The sequence below is a fragment of the Chiloscyllium punctatum genome, chromosome 47, assembly GCF_047496795.1.
Source record: "Chiloscyllium punctatum isolate Juve2018m chromosome 47, sChiPun1.3, whole genome shotgun sequence".
NCBI classification, from domain to species: domain Eukaryota; kingdom Metazoa; phylum Chordata; class Chondrichthyes; order Orectolobiformes; family Hemiscylliidae; genus Chiloscyllium; species Chiloscyllium punctatum.
In genome coordinates, this window is record NC_092785.1 from 62,059,977 (window position 1) to 62,080,684 (window position 20,708).

The window sequence follows — 20,708 nt, forward strand, 5'->3', positions numbered from 1 at the left end:
GCAGACTGACCTCACTCTGTCAATGTTACACACCCTGGGAAGAGCAGACTGAAGCCTCTCTAACAATGTACCACACTCAGGGAAGAGCAGGCTGACCCCACGCTGTCAATGTAACGCACCAAGGGAAGAGCACACTGACCCCACTCTGTCAATGTAACTCAGCCAGGGAAGAGCAGACTGACGCCACTCTATCAATGTACCACACTCAGGGAAGAGCAGACTGACCCCATGCTGTCACTGTAACACACCCAGGGAAGAGCAGACTGACCACACTCTGTCAATGTAACACACCCAGGAAAGAGCAGACTGACCCCACTCTGTCAATGTAACACACCCAGGGAAGAGCAGACGGACTCCACTCTGTCAATGTAACACACTCAGGGAAGAGCAGACTGACCCCACTGTGTCAGTGTAACACACCCAGGGAATAGCAGACTGACTTCACTCTGTCAATGTAACATACCCAGGGAAGAGTAGACTGACCTCACTCTGTCAATTTAACACACCCTGGGGAGAGTGGACTGACTCCACTCTGACAATGTAACACACCCAGGGAAGAGCAGACTGACCCCACTCTGTCAATGTAACATACCCAGGGAAGAGCAGACTGACCTCACTCTGTCAATGTAACACACCCAGGGAAGAGCAGACTGACCCCACTCTCTCAATGTGACATACCCAGGGAAGAGCAGACTGACCGCACTCTGTCAATGTAACTCACCCAGGGAAGAGCAGACTGATCCCACACTGTCAATGGAACACACCCAGCGAAGAGCAGACTGACCCCACTCTGTCAATGTAACACACCCAGGGAAGAGCGGACTGACCCCACTCTGTCAAAGAAACACACCCAGGGAAGAGCAGACTGACCCCACTCTGTCAATGTAACACACCCAGGGAAGAGCAGACTGACCCCACTTTGTCAAAGTAACACACCCAGGGAAGAGCAGACTGAACCCACTCTGTCAATGTAACACACCCAGGGAAGAACAGACTGACCCCTCTCTGTCAATGTAACACACCCAGGGAAGAGCAGACTGACCCCACTCTGTCAATGTAACTGACCCAGGGAAGGGCAGACTGACCCCACTCTGTCAATGTTACACACCCAGGGAAGAGCAGACTGACTCCACTCTGTCAATGTAACACACCCAGGGAAGAGCAGACTGACTCCACTCTGTCAAATTAACACACCCAGGGAAGAGCAGACTGACCCCACTCTGTCAATGTAACACACCCAGGGAAGAGCAGAATGCCCCACTCTGTCAATGTAACAGACCCAGGGAAAGGCAGACTGACCCCACTCTGTCAATGTAACAGACCCAGGGAAGAGCAGACTGACCCCACTCTGTCAATGTAACACACCCAGGGAAGAGCAGACTGACCCCTCTCTGTCAATGTAACACACCCAGGGAAGAGCAGACTGACCCCACTCTGTCAATGTAACAGACCCAGGGAAGGGCAGACTGACCCCACTCTGTCATTGTAACAGACCCAGGGAAGGGCAGATTGACCCCACTCTGTCAATGTAACACACCCAGGGAAGAGCAGACTGACTCCACTCTGACAATGTAACACACCTAGGGAAGAGCAGACTGAAAGAAATCTGTCAAATTAACACACCCAGGGAAGAGCAGACTGACCCCACTCTGTCAAAGTAACACACCCAGGGAAGAGCAGACTGACCCCACTCTCTCAATGTAACACACCCAGGGAAGAACAGACTTACCTCACTCTGTCAATGTACCACACTCAGGGAAGAGCAGACTGACCCCACTCTGTCAAAGTAACACACCCAGGAAAGAGCAGACTGACCCCACTCTGTCAAAGTAACACACCCAGGGAAGAGCAAACTGACCCCACTCTGTCAATGTAACAGACCCAGGGAAGGGCAGACTGACCCCACTCTGTCATTGTAACAGACCCAGGGAAGGGCAGACTGACCCCACTCTGTCAATGTAACACACCCCGGGAAGAACAGACTGACTCCACTCTGACAATGTAACACACCCAGGGAAGAGCAGACTGCCCTCACTCTGTCAATGTAACACACCCAGGGAAGAGCAGACTGACCCCACTCTGTCAATGTACCATACCCAGGGAGGAGTAGACTGACCTCACTCTGTCAATTTAACACACCCTGGGGAGAGTGGACTGACTCCACTCTGACAATGTAACACACCCAGGGAAGAGCAGACTGACCCCACTCTGTCAATGTAACATACCCAGGGAAGAGCAGACTGACCTCACTCTGTCAATGTAACACACCCAGGGAAGAGCAGACTGACCCCACTCTCTCAATGTGACATACCCAGGGAAGAGCAGACTGACCGCACTCTGTCAATGTAACTCACCCAGGGAAGAGCAGACTGATCCCACACTGTCAATGTAACACACCCAGCGAAGAGCAGACTGACCCCACTCTGTCAATGTAACACACCCAGGGAAGAGCAGACTGACCCCACTCTGTCAAAGAAACACACCCAGGGAAGAGCAGACTGACCCCACTCTGTCAATGTAACACACCCAGGGAAGAGCAGACTGACCCCACTTTGTCAAAGTAACACACCCAGGGAAGAGCAGACTGAACCCACTCTGTCAATGTAACACACCCAGGGAAGAACAGACTGACCCCTCTCTGTCAATGTAACACACCCAGGGAAGAGCAGACTGACCCCACTTTGTCAATGTAACTGACCCAGGGAAGGGCAGACTGACCCCACTCTGTCAATGTTACACACCCAGGGAAGAGAAGACTGACTCCACTCTGTCAATGTAACACACCCAGGGAAGAGCAGACTGACTCCACTCTGTCAAAGTAACACACCCAGGGAAGAGCAGACTGACCCCACTCTGTCAATGTAACACACCCAGGGAAGAGCAGAATGCCCCACTCTGTCAATGTAACAGACCCAGGGAAGGGCAGACTGACCCCACTCTGTCAATGTAACAGACCCAGGGAAGAGCAGACTGACCCCACTCTGTCAATGTAACTAACCCAGGGAAGAGCAGACTGCCCTCACTCTGTCAATGTAACACACCCAGGGAAGAGCAGACTGACCCCACTCTGTCAATGTAACAGACCCAGGGAAGGGCAGACTGACCCCACTCTGTCATTGTAACAGACTCAGGGAAGGGCAGACTGACCCCACTCTGTCAATGTAACACACCCAGGGAAGAGCAGACTGACCCGACTCTGTCAAAGTAACACACCCTGGGGAGAGTGGACTGACTCCACTCTGACAATGTCACACACCCAGGGAAGAGCAGACTGACCCCACTCTGTCAATGTAACATACCCAGGGAAGAGCAGACTGACCTCACTCTGTCAATGTAACACACCCAGGGAAGAGCAGACTGACCCCACTCTGTCAATGTAACACACCCAGGGAAGAGCAGACTGACTCCACTCTGTCAATGTAACACACTCAGGGAAGAGCAGACTTACCCCACTGTGTCAGTGTAACACACCCAGGGAATAGCAGACTGACTTCACTCTGTCAATGTAACATACCCAGGGAAGAGTAGACTGACCTCACTCTGTCAATTTAACACACCCTGGGGAGAGTGGACTGACTCCACTCTGACAATGTAACACACCCAGGGAAGAGCAGACTGACCCCACTCTGTCAATGTAACATACCCAGGGAAGAGCAGACTGACCTCACTCTGTCAATGTAACACACCCAGGGAAGAGCAGACTGACCTCACTCTGTCAATGTAACACACCCAGGGAAGAGCAGACTGACCCCACTCTCTCAATGTTACACACCCAGGGAAGAGCAGACTGACTCCACTCTGTCAATGTAACACACCCAGGGAAGAGCAGACTGACTCCACTCTGTCAAATTAACACACCCAGGGAAGAGCAGACTGACCCCACTCTGTCAATGTAACATACCCAGGGAAGAGTAGACTGACCTAACTCTGTCAATTTAACACACCCTGGGGAGAGCAGAGTGACCCCACTCTGTCAATGTAACAAACCCAGGGAAGAGCAGACTGACCCCTCTCTGTCAAAGTAACACACCCAGGGAAGAGCAGACTGACTCCACTCTGTCAAATTAACACACCCAGGGAAGAGCAGACTGACCCCACTCTGTCAATGTAACAGACCCAGGGAAAGGCAGACTGACCCCACTCTGTCAATGTAACAGACCCAGGGAAGAGCAGACTGACCCCACTCTGTCAATGTAACACACCCAGGGAAGAGCAGACTGACCCCTCTCTGTCAATGTAACACACCCAGGGAAGAGCAGACGGACCCCACTCTGTCAATGTAACAGACCCAGGGAAGGGCAGACTGACCCCACTCTGTCATTGTATCAGACCCAGGGAAGGGCAGACTGACCCCACTCTGTCAATGTAACACACCCAGGGAAGAGCAGACTGACTCCACTCTGACAATGTAACACACCTAGGGAAGAGCAGACTGAAAGAAATCTGTCAAATTAACACACCCAGGGAAGAGCAGACTGACCCCACTCTGTCAAAGTAACACACCCAGGGAAGAGCAGACTGACCCCACTCTGTCAATGTAACACACCCAGGGAAGAACAGACTTACCTCACTCTATCAATGTACCACACTCAAGGAAGAGCAGACTGACCCCACTCTGTCAAAGTAACACACCCAAGAAAGAGCAGACTGACCCCACTCTGTCAAAGTAACACACCCAGGGAAGAGCAAACTGACCCCACTCTGTCAATGTAACAGACCCAGGGAAGGGCAGACTGACCCCACTCTGTCAATGTAACACACCCAGGGAAGAGCAGACTGACCCCACTTTGTCAAAGTAACACACCCAGGGAAGAGCAGACTGAACCCACTCTGTCAATGTAACACACCCAGGGAAGAGCAGACTGACCCCACTCTGTCAAAGTAACACACCCAGGGAAGAGTAGACTGACCCCACTCTGTCAATGTCACACACCCAGGGAAGAGCAGACTGACCCCTCTCTGTCAATGTAACACACCCAGGGAAGAGCAGACTGACCCCACTATTTCAATGTAACAGACCCAGGGAAGGGCAGACTGACCCCACTCTGTCATTGTAACAGACCCAGGGAAGGGCAGACTGACCCCACTCTGTCAATGTAACCCACCCAGGGAAGAGCAGACTGACTCCACTCTGACAATGTAACACACCCAGGGAAGAGCAGACTGCCCTCACTCTGTCAATGTAACACACCCAGGGAAGAGCAGATTGACCCCACTCTGTCAATGTAACATACCCAGGGAAGAGTAGACTGACCTCACTCTGTCAATTTAACACACCCTGGGGAGAGTAGACTGACTCCACTCTTACAATTTAACACACCCAGGGAAGAGCAGACTGACCCCACTCTGTCAATGTAACATACCCAGGGAAGAGCAGACTGACCTCACTCTGTCAATATAACACACCCAGGGATGAGCAGACTGACCCCACTCTCTCAATGTGACATACCCAGGGAAGAGCGGACTGACCGCACTCTGTCAATGTAACTCACCCAGGGAAGAGCAGACTGATCCCACTCTGTCAATGTAACATACCCAGGGAAGAACAGACAGACCACACTCTGTCAATGTAACACATCCAGGGAAGAGCAGACTGACCCCACTCTGTCAATGTAACACACGCAGGGAAGAGCAGACTGACCCCACTCTGTCAATGAAACACACCCTGGGAAGAGCGGACTGACCCCACTCTGTCAATGTAACCCACCCAGGGAAGAGCAGACTGACCTCACTCTGTCAAAGTAACACACCCAGGGAAGAGCAGACTGACCCCACTCTGTCAATGTAACACACCCATGGAAGAGCAGAATGACCCCACTCTGTCAATGTAACGGACCTAGGGAAGAGCAGACTGATCCCACTCTGTCAATGTAACACACCCAGGGAAGAGCAGACTGACCCCACTCTGTCAAAGTAACACACCCAGGGAAGAGCAGACTGACCCCACTCTGTCAAAGTAACACACCCAGGGAAGAGCAGACTGACCCCACTTTGTCAAAGTAACACACCCAGGGAAGAGCAGACTGAACCCACTCTGTCAATGTAACACACCCAGGGAAAAACAGACTGACCCCACTCTGTCAATGTAACAGACCCAGGGAAGAGCAGACTGACCTCACTCTGTCAAAGTAACACAACCAGGGAAGAGCAGACTGACCCCACTCTGTCAATGTAACACACCCAGGGAAGAGCAGACTGACCCGACTCTGTCAAAGTAACACACCCAGGGAAGAGCAGACTGAACCCAATCTGTCAATGTAAAACACCCAGGGAAGAACAGACTGACCCCACTCTGTCAATGTAACAGACCCAGGGAAGAGCAGACTGACTCCACTCTGTCAACGTTACACACCCAGGGAAGAGCAGACTGACCACACTCTGTCAATGTAACACACCCAGGGAAGAGCAGACTGACATCACTCTGTCAAAGTAACACACCCAGGGAAGAGCAGACTGACCCCACTCTGTCAATGTAACAGACCCAGGGAAGGGCAGACTGACCCAACACTGTCAAAGTAACACACCCAGGGAAGAGCAGACTGACCCCACTCTGTCAAAGTAACACACCCAGGGAAGAGCAGACTGACCCCTCTCTGTCAAATCAACAGACCCAGGGAAGAGCAGACTGAGCCCACTCTTTCAATGTAACACATCCAGGGAAGAGCAGACTGACCCCACTCTGTCAAATCAACACACCCAGGGAAGAGCAGACTGACCACACTCTGTCAAATTAACACACCCAGGGAAGAGCACACTGACCCCACTCTTTCAATGTAACTCACCCAGGGAAGAGCAGACTGACCTCACTCTGTCAATGTGACACACCCTGGGAAGAGCAGACTGACGCCACTCTATCAATGTACCACACTCAGGGAAGAGCAGACTAACCCCACGCTGTCAATGTAACGCACCAAGGGAAGAGCAGACTGACCCCACTCTGTCAATGTAACACACCCAGGGATGAGCAGACTGACCCCACTCTGTCAATGTAACACACTCAGGGAAGAGCAGACTGACCCCACTGTGTCAGTGTAACACACCCAGGGAACAGCAGACTGACTTCACTCTGTCAATGTAACACACCCAGGGAAGAGCAGACTGACTCCACTCTGTCAATGTAACACACCCAGGGAAGAGCAGACTGACTCCACTCTGTCAATGTAACACACTCAGGGAAGAGCAGACTAACCCCACTGTGTCAGTGTAACACACCCAGGGAATAGCAGACTGACTTCACTCTGTCAATGTAACACGCCCAGGGAAGAGCAGACTGACCCCACTCTGTCAATGTAACACACCCAGGGAAGAGCAGACTGACCTCACTCTGTCAATGTTACACAACCTGGGAAGAGCAGACTGAAGCCTCTCTAACAATGTACCACACTCAGGGAAGAGCAGGCTGACCCCACGCTGTCAATGTAACGCACCAAGGGAAGAGCACACTGACCCCACTCTGTCAATGTAACTCAGCCAGGGAAGAGCAGACTGACGCCACTCTATCAATGTACCACACTCAGGGAAGAGCAGACTGACCCCACGCTGTCACTGTAACACACCCAGGGAAGAGCAGACTGACCACACTCTGTCAATGTAACACACCCAGGAAAGAGCAGACTGACCCCACTCTGTCAATGTAACACATCCAGGGAAGAGCAGACTGACTCCACTCTGTCAATGTAACACACTCAGGGAAGAGCAGACTGACCCCACTGTGTCAGTGTAACACACCCAGGGAATAGCAGACTGACTTCACTCTGTCAATGTAACATACCCAGGGAAGAGTAGACTGACCTCACTCTGTCAATTTAACACACCCTGGGGAGAGTGGACTGACTCCACTCTGACAATGTAACACACCCAGGGAAGAGCAGACTGACCCCACTCTGTCAATGTAACATACCCAGGGAAGAGCAGACTGACCTCACTCTGTCAATGTAACACACCCAGGGAAGAGCAGACTGACCCCACTCTCTCAATGTGACATACCCAGGGAAGAGCAGACTGACCGCACTCTGTCAATGTAACTCACCCAGGGAAGAGCAGACTGATCCCACACTGTCAATGGAACACACCCAGCGAAGAGCAGACTGACCCCACTCTGTCAATGTAACACACCCAGGGAAGAGCGGACTGACCCCACTCTGTCAAAGAAACACACCCAGGGAAGAGCAGACTGACCAAACTCTGTCAATGTAACACACCCAGGGAAGAGCAGACTGACCCCACTTTGTCAAAGTAACACACCCAGGGAAGAGCAGACTGAACCCACTCTGTCAATGTAACACACCCAGGGAAGAACAGACTGACCCCTCTCTGTCAATGTAACACACCCAGGGAAGAGCAGACTGACCCCACTCTGTCAATGTAACTGACCCAGGGAAGGGCAGACTGACCCCACTCTGTCAATGTTACACACCCAGGGAAGAGCAGACTGACTCCACTCTGTCAATGTAACACACCCAGGGAAGAGCAGACTGACTCCACTCTGTCAAATTAACACACCCAGGGAAGAGCAGACTGACCCCACTCTGTCAATGTAACACACCCAGGGAAGAGCAGAATGCCCCACTCTGTCAATGTAACAGACCCAGGGAAAGGCAGACTGACACCACTCTGTCAATGTAACAGACCCAGGGAAGAGCAGACTGACCCCACTCTGTCAATGTAACACACCCAGGGAAGAGCAGACTGACCCCTCTCTGTCAATGTAACACACCCAGGGAAGAGCAGACTGACCCCACTCTGTCAATGTAACAGACCCAGGGAAGGGCAGACTGACCCCACTCTGTCATTGTAACAGACCCAGGGAAGGGCAGATTGACCCCACTCTGTCAATGTAACACACCCAGGGAAGAGCAGACTGACTCCACTCTGACAATGTAACACACCTAGGGAAGAGCAGACTGAAAGAAATCTGTCAAATTAACACACCCAGGGAAGAGCAGACTCACCCCACTCTGTCAAAGTAACACACCCAGGGAAGAGCAGACTGACCCCACTCTGTCAATGTAACACACCCAGGGAAGAACAGACTTACCTCACTCTGTCAATGTACCACACTCAGGGAAGAGCAGACTGACCCCACTCTGTCAAAGTAACACACCCAGGAAAGAGCAGACTGACCCCACTCTGTCAAAGTAACACACCCAGGGAAGAGCAAACTGACCCCACTCTGTCAATGTAACAGACCCAGGGAAGGGCAGACTGACCCCACTCTGTCATTGTAACAGACCCAGGGAAGGGCAGACTGACCCCACTCTGTCAATGTAACACACCCCGGGAAGAACAGACTGACTCCACTCTGACAATGTAACACACCCAGGGAAGAGCAGACTGCCCTCACTCTGTCAATGTAACACACCCAGGGAAGAGCAGACTGACCCCACTCTGTCAATGTACCATACCCAGGGAGGAGTAGACTGACCTCACTCTGTCAATTTAACACACCCTGGGGAGAGTGGACTGACTCCACTCTGACAATGTAACACACCCAGGGAAGAGCAGACTGACCCCACTCTGTCAATGTAACATACCCAGGGAAGAGCAGACTGACCTCACTCTGTCAATGTAACACACCCAGGGAAGAGCAGACTGACCCCACTCTCTCAATGTGACATACCCAGGGAAGAGCAGACTGACCGCACTCTGTCAATGTAACTCACCCAGGGAAGAGCAGACTGATCCCACACTGTCAATGTAACACACCCAGCGAAGAGCAGACTGACCCCACTCTGTCAATGTAACACACCCAGGGAAGAGCAGACTGACCCCACTCTGTCAAAGAAACACACCCAGGGAAGAGCAGACTGACCCCACTCTGTCAATGTAACACACCCAGGGAAGAGCAGACTGACCCCACTTTGTCAAAGTAACACACCCAGGGAAGAGCAGACTGAACCCACTCTGTCAATGTAACACACCCAGGGAAGAACAGACTGACCCCTCTCTGTCAATGTAACACACCCAGGGAAGAGCAGACTGACCCCACTTTGTCAATGTAACTGACCCAGGGAAGGGCAGACTGACCCCACTCTGTCAATGTTACACACCCAGGGAAGAGAAGACTGACTCCACTCTGTCAATGTAACACACCCAGGGAAGAGCAGACTGACTCCACTCTGTCAAAGTAACACACCCAGGGAAGAGCAGACTGACCCCACTCTGTCAATGTAACACACCCAGGGAAGAGCAGAATGCCCCACTCTGTCAATGTAACAGACCCAGGGAAGGGCAGACTGACCCCACTCTGTCAATGTAACAGACCCAGGGAAGAGCAGACTGACCCCACTCTGTCATTGTAACAGACCCAGGGAAGAGCAGACTGACCCCACTCTGTCAATGTAACATACCCAGGGAAGAGCAGACTGACCTCACTCTGTCAATGTAACACACCCAGGGAAGAGCAGACTGACCCCACTCTGTCAATGTAACACACCCAGGGAAGAGCAGACTGACTCCACTCTGTCAATGTAACACACTCAGGGAAGAGCAGACTGACCCCACTGTGTCAGTGTAACACACCCAGGGAATAGCAGACTGACTTCACTCTGTCAATGTAACATACCCAGGGAAGAGTAGACTGACCTCACTCTGTCAATTTAACACACCCTGGGGAGAGTGGACTGACTCCACTCTGACAATGTAACACACCCAGGGAAGAGCAGACTGACCCCACTCTGTCAATGTAACATACCCAGGGAAGAGCAGACTGACCTCACTTTGTCAATGTAACACACCCAGGGAAGAGCAGACTGACCTCACTCTGTCAATGTAACACACCCAGGGAAGAGCAGACTGACCCCACTCTGTCAATGTTACACACCCAGGGAAGAGCAGACTGACTCCACTCTGTCAATGTAACACACCCAGGGAAGAGCAGACTGACTCCACTCTGTCAAATTAACACACCCAGGGAAGAGCAGACTGACCCCACTCTGTCAATGTAACATATCCAGGGAAGAGTAGACTGACCTCACTCTGTCAATTTAACACACCCTGGGGAGAGTGGACTGACCCCACTCTGTCAATGTAACGGACCCAGGGAAGGGCAGACTGACCCCACTCTGTCAATGTAACAGACCCAGGGAAGAGCAGAGTGACCCCACTCTGTCAATGTAACAAACCCAGGGAAGAGCAGACTGACCCCTCTCTGTCAAAGTAACACACCCAGGGAAGAGCAGACTGACTCCACTCTGTCAAATTAACACACCCAGGGAAGAGCAGACTGACCCCACTCTTTCAATGTAACAGACCCAGGGAAAGGCAGACTGACCCCACTCTGTCAATGTAACAGACCCAGGGAAGAGCAGACTGACCCCACTCTGTCAATGTAACAGACCCAGGGAAGAGCAGACTGACCCCACTCTGTCAAATCAACACACCCAGGGAAGAGCAGACTGACCACACTCTGTCAAATTAACACACCCAGGGAAGAGCACACTGACCCCACTCTTTCAATGTAACTCACCCAGGGAAGAGCAGACTGACCTCACTCTGTCAATGTGACACACCCTGGGAAGAGCAGACTGACGCCACTCTATCAATGTACCACACTCAGGGAAGAGCAGACTAACCCCACGCTGTCAATGTAACGCACCAAGGGAAGAGCAGACTGACCCCACTCTGTCAATGTAACACACCCAGGGATGAGCAGACTGACCCCACTCTGTCAATGTAACACACTCAGGGAAGAGCAGACTGACCCCACTGTGTCAGTGTAACACACCCAGGGAACAGCAGACTGACTTCACTCTGTCAATGTAACACACCCAGGGAAGAGCAGACTGACTCCACTCTGTCAATGTAACACACCCAGGGAAGAGCAGACTGACTCCACTCTGTCAATGTAACACACTCAGGGAAGAGCAGACTGACCCCACTGTGTCAGTGTAACACACCCAGGGAATAGCAGACTGACTTCACTCTGTCAATGTAACACGCCCAGGGAAGAGCAGACTGACCCCACTCTGTCAATGTAACACACCCAGGGAAGAGCAGACTGACCTCACTCTGTCAATGTTACACACCCTGGGAAGAGCAGACTGAAGCCTCTCTAACAATGTACCACACTCAGGGAAGAGCAGGCTGACCCCACGCTGTCAATGTAACGCACCAAGGGAAGAGCACACTGACCCCACTCTGTCAATGTAACTCAGCCAGGGAAGAGCAGACTGACGCCACTCTATCAATGTACCACACTCAGGGAAGAGCAGACTGACCCCACGCTGTCACTGTAACACACCCAGGGAAGAGCAGACTGACCACACTCTGTCAATGTAACACACCCAGGAAAGAGCAGACTGACCCCACTCTGTCAATGTAACACCCCCAGGGAAGAGCAGACTGACTCCACTCTGTCAATGTAACACACTCAGGGAAGAGCAGACTGACCCCACTGTGTCAGTGTAACACACGCAGGGAATAGCAGACTGACTTCACTCTGTCAATGTAACATACCCAGGGAAGAGTAGACTGACCTCACTCTGTCAATTTAACACACCCTGGGGAGAGTGGACTGACTCCACTCTGACAATGTAACACACCCAGGGAAGAGCAGACTGACCCCACTCTGTCAATGTAACATACCCAGGGAAGAGCAGACTGACCTCACTCTGTCAATGTAACACACCCAGGGAAGAGCAGACTGACCCCACTCTCTCAATGTGACATACCCAGGGAAGAGCAGACTGACCGCACTCTGTCAATGTAACTCACCCAGGGAAGAGCAGACTGATCCCACACTGTCAATGGAACACACCCAGCGAAGAGCAGACTGACCCCACTCTGTCAATGTAACACACCCAGGGAAGAGCGGACTGACCCCACTCTGTCAAAGAAACACACCCAGGGAAGAGCAGACTGACCAAACTCTGTCAATGTAACACACCCAGGGAAGAGCAGACTGACCCCACTTTGTCAAAGTAACACACCCAGGGAAGAGCAGACTGAACCCACTCTGTCAATGTAACACACCCAGGGAAGAACAGACTGACCCCTCTCTGTCAATGTAACACACCCAGGGAAGAGCAGACTGACCCCACTCTGTCAATGTAACTGACCCAGGGAAGGGCAGACTGACCCCACTCTGTCAATGTTACACACCCAGGGAAGAGCAGACTGACTCCACTCTGTCAATGTAACACACCCAGGGAAGAGCAGACTGACTCCACTCTGTCAAATTAACACACCCAGGGAAGAGCAGACTGACCCCACTCTGTCAATGTAACACACCCAGGGAAGAGCAGAATGCCCCACTCTGTCAATGTAACAGACCCAGGGAAAGGCAGACTGACCCCACTCTGTCAATGTAACAGACCCAGGGAAGAGCAGACTGACCCCACTCTGTCAATGTAACACACCCAGGGAAGAGCAGACTGACCCCTCTCTGTCAATGTAACACACCCAGGGAAGAGCAGACTGACCCCACTCTGTCAATGTAACAGACCCAGGGAAGGGCAGACTGACCCCACTCTGTCATTGTAACAGACCCAGGGAAGGGCAGATTGACCCCACTCTGTCAATGTAACACACCCAGGGAAGAGCAGACTGACTCCACTCTGACAATGTAACACACCTAGGGAAGAGCAGACTGAAAGAAATCTGTCAAATTAACACACCCAGGGAAGAGCAGACTGACCCCACTCTGTCAAAGTAACACACCCAGGGAAGAGCAGACTGACCCCACTCTGTCAATGTAACACACCCAGGGAAGAACAGACTTACCTCACTCTGTCAATGTACCACACTCAGGGAAGAGCAGACTGACCCCACTCTGTCAAAGTAACACACCCAGGAAAGAGCAGACTGACCCCACTCTGTCAAAGTAACACACCCAGGGAAGAGCAAACTGACCCCACTCTGTCAATGTAACAGACCCAGGGAAGGGCAGACTGACCCCACTCTGTCATTGTAACAGACCCAGGGAAGGGCAGACTGACCCCACTCTGTCAATGTAACACACCCCGGGAAGAACAGACTGACTCCACTCTGACAATGTAACACACCCAGGGAAGAGCAGACTGCCCTCACTCTGTCAATGTAACACACCCAGGGAAGAGCAGACTGACCCCACTCTGTCAATGTACCATACCCAGGGAGGAGTAGACTGACCTCACTCTGTCAATTTAACACACCCTGGGGAGAGTGGACTGACTCCACTCTGACAATGTAACACACCCAGGGAAGAGCAGACTGACCCCACTCTGTCAATGTAACATACCCAGGAAAGAGCAGACTGACCTCACTCTGTCAATGTAACACACCCAGGGAAGAGCAGACTGACCCCACTCTCTCAATGTGACATACCCAGGGAAGAGCAGACTGACCGCACTCTGTCAATGTAACTCACCCAGGGAAGAGCAGACTGATCCCACACTGTCAATGTAACACACCCAGCGAAGAGCAGACTGACCCCACTCTGTCAATGTAACACACCCAGGGAAGAGCAGACTGACCCCACTCTGTCAAAGAAACACACCCAGGGAAGAGCAGACTGACCCCACTCTGTCAATGTAACACACCCAGGGAAGAGCAGACTGACCCCACTTTGTCAAAGTAACACACCCAGGGAAGAGCAGACTGAACCCACTCTGTCAATGTAACACACCCAGGGAAGAACAGACTGACCCCTCTCTGTCAATGTAACACACCCAGGGAAGAGCAGACTGACCCCACTTTGTCAATGTAACTGACCCAGGGAAGGGCAGACTGACCCCACTCTGTCAATGTTACACACCCAGGGAAGAGAAGACTGACTCCACTCTGTCAATGTAACACACCCAGGGAAGAGCAGACTGACTCCACTCTGTCAAAGTAACACACCCAGGGAAGAGCAGACTGACCCCACTCTGTCAATGTAACACACCCAGGGAAGAGCAGAATGCCCCACTCTGTCAATGTAACAGACCCAGGGAAGGGCAGACTGACCCCACTCTGTCAATGTAACAGACCCAGGGAAGAGCAGACTGACCCCACTCTGTCAATGTAACTAACCCAGGGAAGAGCAGACTGCCCTCACTCTGTCAATGTAACACACCCAGGGAAGAGCAGACTGACCCCACTCTGTCAATGTAACAGACCCAGGGAAGGGCAGACTGACCCCACTCTGTCATTGTAACAGACTCAGGGAAGGGCAGACTGACCCCACTCTGTCAATGTAACACACCCAGGGAAGAGCAGACTGACCCGACTCTGTCAAAGTAACACACCCTGGGGAGAGTGGACTGACTCCACTCTGACAATGTAACACACCCAGGGAAGAGCAGACTGATCCCACTCTGTCAATGTAACATACCCAGGGAAGAGCAGACTGACCTCACTCTGTCAATGTAACACACCCAGGGAAGAGCAGACTGACCCCACTCTGTCAATGTAACACACCCAGGGAAGAGCAGACTGACTCCACTCTGTCAATGTAACACACTCAGGGAAGAGCAGACTGACCCCACTGTGTCAGTGTAACACACCCAGGGAATAGCAGACTGACTTCACTCTGTCAATGTAACATACCCAGGGAAGAGTAGACTGACCTCACTCTGTCAATTTAACACACCCTGGGGTGAGTGGACTGACTCCACTCTGACAATGTAACACACCCAGGGAAGAGCAGACTGACCCCACTCTGTCAATGTAACATACCCAGGGAAGAGCAGACTGACCTCACTCTGTCAATGTAACACACCCAGGGAAGAGCAGACTGACCTCACTCTGTCAATGTAACACACCCAGGGAAGAGCAGACTGACCCCACTCTGTCAATGTTACACACCCTGGGAAGAGCAGACTGACTCCACTCTGTCAATGTAACACACCCAGGGAAGAGCAGACTGACTCCACTCTGTCAAATTAACACACCCAGGGAAGAGCAGACTGACCCCACTCTGTCAATGTAACATACCCAGGGAAGAGTAGACTGACCTCACTCTGTCAATTTAACACACCCTGGGGAGAGTGGACTGACCCCACTCTGTCAATGTAACGGACCCAGGGAAGGGCAGACTGACCCCACTCTGTCAATGTAACAGACCCAGGGAAGAGCAGAGTGACCCCACTCTGTCAATGTAACAAACCCAGGGAAGAGCAGACTGACCCCTCTCTGTCAAAGTAACACACCCAGGGAAGAGCAGACTGACTCCACTCTGTCAAATTAACACACCCAGGGAAGAGCAGACTGACCCCACTCTGTCAATGTAACAGACCCAGGGAAAGGCAGACTGACCCCACTCTGTCAATGTAACAGACCCAGGGAAGAGCAGACTGACCCCACTCTGTCAATGTAACACACCCAGGGAAGAGCAGACTGACCCCTCTCTGTCAATGTAACACACCCAGGGAAGAGCAGACGGACCCCACTCTGTCAATGTAACAGACCCAGGGAAGGGCAGACTGACCCCACTCTGTCATTGTATCAGACCCAGGGAAGGGCAGACTGACCCCACTCTGTCAATGTAACACACCCAGGGAAGAGCAGACTGACTCCACTCTGACAATTTAACACACCTAGGGAAGAGCAGACTGAAAGAAATCTGTCAAATTAACACACCCAGGGAAGAGCAGACTGACCCCACTCTGTCAAAGTAACACACCCAGGGAAGAGCAGACTGACCCCACTCTGTCAATGTAACACACCCAGGGAAGAACAGACTTACCTCACTCTATCAATGTACCACACTCAGGGAAGAGCAGACTGACCCCACTCTGTCAAAGTAACACACCCAAGAAAGAGCAGACTGACCCCACTCTGTCAAAGTAACACACCCAGGGAAGAGCAAACTGACCCCACTCTGTCAATGTAACAGACCCAGGGAAGGGCAGACTGACCCCACTCTGTCAATGTAACACACCCCGGGAAGAACAGACTGACTCCACTCTGACAATGTAACACACCCAGGGAAGAGCAGACTGCCCTCACTCTGTCAATGTAACACACCCAGGGAAGAGCAGACTGACCCCACTCTGTCAATGTAACATACCCAGGGAAGAGTAGACTGACCTCACTCTGTCAATTTAACACACCCTGGGGAGAGTGGACTGACTCCACGCTGACAATGTAACACACCCAGGGAAGAGCAGACTGACCCCACTCTGTCAATGTAACATACCCAGGGAAGAGCAGACTGACCTCACTCTGTCAATGTAACACACCCAGGGAAGAGCAGACTGACCCCACTCTCTCAATGTGACATACCCAGGGAAGAGCAGACTGACCGCACTCTGTCAATGTAACTCACCCAGGGAAGAGCAGACTGATCCCACACTGTCAATGTAACACACCCAGCGAAGAGCAGACTGACCCCACTCTGTCAATGTAACACACCCAGGGAAGAGCAGACTGACCCCACTCTGTCAAAGAAACACACCCAGGGAAGAGCAGACTGACCCCACTCTGTCAATGTAACACACCCAGGGAAGAGCAGACTGACCCCACTTTGTCAAAGTAACACACCCAGGGAAGAGCAGACTGAACCCACTCTGTCAATGTAACACACCCAGGGAAGAACAGACTGACCCCTCTCTGTCAAAGTAACACACCCAGGGAAGAGCAGACTGACCCCACTTTGTCAATGTAACTGACCCAGGGAAGGGCAGACTGACCCCACTCTGTCAATGTTACACACCCAGGGAAGAGCAGACTGACTCCACTCTGTCAATGTAACACACCCAGGGAAGAGCAGACTGACTCCACTCTGTCAAAGTAACACACCCAGGGAAGAGCAGACTGACCCCACTCTGTCAATGTAACACACCCAGGGAAGAGCAGAATGCCCCACTCTGTCAATGTAACAGACCCAGGGAAGGGCAGACTGACCCCACTCTGTCAATGTAACAGACCCAGGGAAGAGCAGACTGACCCCACTCTGTCAATGTAACTAACCCAGGGAAGAGCAGACTGCCCTCACTCTGTCAAAGTAACACACCCAGGGAAGAGCAGACTGACCCCACTCTGTCAATGTAACAGACCCAGGGAAGGGCAGACTGACCCCACTCTGTCATTGTAACAGACTCAGGGAAGGGCAGACTGTCCCCACTCTGTCAATGTAACACACCCAGGGAAGAGCAGACTGACCCGACTCTGTCAAAGTAACACACCCAGGGAAGAGCAGACTGACCCCACTTTGTCAAAGTAACACACCCAGGGAAGAGCAGACTGAACCCAATCTGTCAATGTAAAACACCCAGGGACGAGCAGACTGACCCCACTCGGTCAATGTAACACACCCAGGGAAGAGCAGACTGACTCCACTCTGTCAACGTTACACACCCAGGGAAGATCAGACTGACCCCACTCTGTCAATGTAACACACCCAGGGAAGAGCAGACTGACATCACTCTGTCAAAGTAACACACCCAGGGAAGAGCAGACTGACCCCACTCTGTCAATGTAACAGACCCAGGGAAGGGCAGACTGACCCAACACTGTCAAAGTAACACACCCAGGGAAGAGCAGACTGACCCCACTCTGTCAAAGTAACACACCCAGGGAAGAGCAGACTGACCCCACTCTGTCAAATCAACAGACCCAGGGAAGAGCAGACTGAGCCCACTCTTTCAATGTAACACACCCAGGGAAGAGCACACTGACCCCACTCTTTCAATGTAACTCACCCAGGGAAGAGCAGACTGACCTCACTCTGTCAATGTGACACACCCTGGGAAGAGCAGACTGACGCCACTCTATCAATGTACCACACTCAGGGAAGAGCAGACTGACCCCACGCTGTCAATGTAACGCACCAAGGGAAGAGCAGACTGACCCCACTCTGTCAATGTAACACACCCAGGGATGAGCAGACTGACCCCACTCTGTCAATGTAACACACTCAGGGAAGAGCAAACTGACCCCACTCTGTCAATGTAACACACCCAGGGAAGAGCAGACTGACCCCACTCTGTCAATGTAACACACACAGTGAAGAGCAGACTGACCTCACTCTGTCAAAGTAACACACCCAGGGAAGAGCAGACTGACCCCACTCTGTCAATGTAACACACCCAGGGAAGAGCAGACTGACTCCACTCTGACAATGTAACACACCTAGGGAAGAGCAGACTGAAAGAAATCTGTCAAATTAACACACCCAGGGAAGAGCAGACTGACCCCACTCTGTCAAAGTAACACACCCAGGGAAGAGCAGACTGACCCCACTCTGTCAATGTAACACACCCAGGGAAGAACAGCCTTACCTCACTCTATCAATGTACCACACTCAGGGAAGAGCAGACTGACCCCACTCTGTCAAAGTAACACACCCAAGAAAGAGCAGACTGACCCCACTCTGTCAAAGTAACACACCCAGGGAAGAGCAAACTGACCCCACTCTGTCAATGTAACAGACCCAGGGAAGGGCAGACTGACCCCACTCTGTCAATGTAACACACCCCGGGAAGAACAGACTGACTCCACTCTGACAATGTAACACACCCAGGGAAGAGCAGACTGCCCTCACTCTGTCAATGTAACACACCCAGGGAAGAGCAGACTGACCCCACTCTGTCAATGTAACATACCCAGGGAAGAGTAGACTGACCTCACTCTGTCAATTTAACACACCCTGGGGAGAGTGGACTGACTCCACTCTGACAATGTAACACACCCAGGGAAGAGCAGACTGACCCCACTCTGTCAATGTAACATACCCAGGGAAGAGCAGACTGACCTCACTCTGTCAATGTAACACACCCAGGGAAGAGCAGACTGACCCCACTCTCTCAATGTGACATACCCAGGGAAGAGCAGACTGACCGCACTCTGTCAATGTAACTCACCCAGGGAAGAGCAGACTGATCCCACACTGTCAATGTAACACACCCAGCGAAGAGCAGACTGACCCCACTCTGTCAATGTAACACACCCAGGGAAGAGCAGACTGACCCCACTCTGTCAAAGAAACACACCCAGGGAAGAGCAGACTGACCCCACTCTGTCAATGTAACACACCCAGGGAAGAGCAGACTGACCCCACTTTGTCAAAGTAACACACCCAGGGAAGAGCAGACTGAACCCACTCTGTCAATGTAACACACCCAGGGAAGAACAGACTGACCCCTCTCTGTCAAAGTAACACACCCAGGGAAGAGCAGACTGACCCCACTTTGTCAATGTAACTGACCCAGGGAAGGGCAGACTGACCCCACTCTGTCAATGTTACACACCCAGGGAAGAGCAGACTGACTCCACTCTGTCAATGTAACACACCCAGGGAAGAGCAGACTGACTCCACTCTGTCAAAGTAACACACCCAGGGAAGAGCAGACTGACCCCACTCTGTCAATGTAACACACCCAGGGAAGAGCAGAATGCCCCACTCTGTCAATGTAACAGACCCAGGGAAGGGCAGACTGACCCCACTCTGTCAATGTAACACACCCAGGGAAGAGCAGACTGACCCCACTCTGTCAATGTAACTAACCCAGGGAAGAGCAGACTGCCCTCACTCTGTCAATGTAACACACCCAGGGAAGAGCAGACTGACCCCACTCTGTCAATGTAACAGACCCAGGGAAGGGCAGACTGACCCCACTCTGTCATTGTAACAGACTCAGGGAAGGGCAGACTGTCCCCACTCTGTCAATGTAACACACCCAGGGAAGAGCAGACTGACCCGACTCTGTCAAAGTAACACACCCAGGGAAGAGCAGACTGACCCCACTTTGTCAAAGTAACACACCCAGGGAAGAGCAGACTGAACCCAATCTGTCAATGTAAAACAC